Below are 2147 nucleotides of genomic sequence, written 5' to 3'. Positions count from 1 at the left end.
CGCTGCCATGATTATCCTTTCAGTGTTTTGTGTTATGCATTTTTCCAGGCTTTTTTGGTGTCATTCACACAGTCTTGTATACATACCAGTCCCCCCCCACCGTTGTCTTTCCTTTTCACGTAGAGTCGGTCAACATCGTCTTTTGGGTGTAGTGCGTTGTGCATGGTCATGAGTTTCCTTGTTTTCTGATCGAGCTGCCTAAGTTCTTCCTCAGTCCACCCTATGAACGGTTCAGAGTATTTTACTAATGATACTCCCATGTATTTATATCTTTTATTAGGTTTCTGCTATATAATTTAATTAGCATGGATGCCCAGTGTTGCCCGGGTATTTGGAGGTGTATGTTGAGCAAAAAAAATGGCGGTCAATTTTATTAACTTTGACCCCTATTATGACACCTTAACATTTATTGTTTGGGGCTCAAATCAAGTTATTAAGTTAGATCCATGTCCAAGGAACCTATATTTAAAATTTCAAGTGTTTAGACCTCAAATTGTCGGAGGAGTTTGGTAGAGTTCTCAAAAGTCAAATCGTTAACTTTGACCCCTTAATCGAAAAATTTCTGGCCGAAAACCGATCACATCGATCTTCCAAAATCTCAGTACCCTGTATATCAAATTTCGAGTCTGTAGACTAAAAATTGAGAGAGTTATTGCGTAGGGAAATGTACACACACAGACAGACACACAGACACGTTCACTTTTATAGATATATAGATTACTAGAAGTTTTCTTGTTCTCCTGAAGTATTCATTTCTAATTCTCTCTTTCATTTCTGTTGCTTTGATGTTGTCTGCTTCCAGAACTCCCAAGTATTTATAGTCCTCTTGTTCCCCTAGTGTCCTCATCTCCGTTTGATTGGGTAGTTCCATGCCTTCTGTTGCTTGAAGTTTTCCCTTTCTTATAACTAGTAGTGCGCATTTTTCATACCAAATTCCATTTGGATACCCTGTCTGAACATCCTGGTAGTGTTTATTTGTGTCTCTAGTTCATTTTCGGTCCTTGCGAAAAGTTTCAGATCGTCCATGTACATCAGGTGGTTCATTATTTTTTTTTTTTTCCTCCGTGTTAGATAACTTGTATCTGGCTTGGCACTTTATTATTATTATTATTATTATTATTATTATTATTATTATTATTATTATTATTATTATTATTGTTATTATTATTATTGTTATTATTATTATTGTTATTATTATTATTATTATTATTGTTATTATTGTTATTATTGTTATTATTATTGTTGTTATTATTGTTATTATTATTATTATTATTATTTTTATTATTATTATTATTATTGTTATTATTATTATTGTTATTATTATTATTGTTATTATTATTATTATTGTTATTATTATTATTGTTATTATTATTATTATTGTTATTATTATTATTGTTATTGTTATTATTATTGTTGTTATTGTTATTATTATTATTGTTATTATTGTTATTATTGTTATTATTGTTATTATTATTATTATTATTATTGTTATTATTATTATTGTTATTGTTATTATTATTATTATTGTTATTATTATTATTGTTATTATTATTATTATTATTATTATTTTTGTTATTATTATTATTATTATTGTTATTATTATTATTGTTATTATTATTATTGTTATTATTATTATTGTTATTATTATTATTATTGTTATTATTATTATTATTATTATTATTAATATTATTATTGTTATTATTATTATTGTTATTATTATTATTATTATTATTATTGTTATTATTATTATTGTTGTTATTATTATTATTATTGTTATTATTATTATTATTATTATTATTATTATTATTATTATTATTATTATTATTGTTATTATTATTATTATTATTATTATTATTATTATTATTATTCCTTCAGAGTTCTCACACAGGTTGTTATAAGAGTTTGCTCACTGATAATAACTGTTTAATTATGCAGTAGAGCTGACATTTATTCAATTTAATCGCCTTCAGCTTCAATCACCGCCTCGATACGAGTCCGGAACTGGAAGCATACCTTTTCCACAAGCGCCAACGGGAGCTCAGCGAATACTCAGTGGATAGCGGCGATCAGGCTGGCTTTGGTGTTGTGGGAGGTCATGTTGGTGATGTTTTCAACGTATGAACAAACGAAGTAGTCCAGCGGATTCA

This window comes from Euprymna scolopes, chromosome 41 (genome assembly GCF_053919585.1).
Source record: "Euprymna scolopes isolate OS-2025 chromosome 41, ASM5391958v1, whole genome shotgun sequence".
NCBI classification, from domain to species: domain Eukaryota; kingdom Metazoa; phylum Mollusca; class Cephalopoda; order Sepiida; family Sepiolidae; genus Euprymna; species Euprymna scolopes.
The sequence above is the reverse complement of the archived record's forward strand: the minus strand, read 5'-3'. Positions refer to the sequence as shown.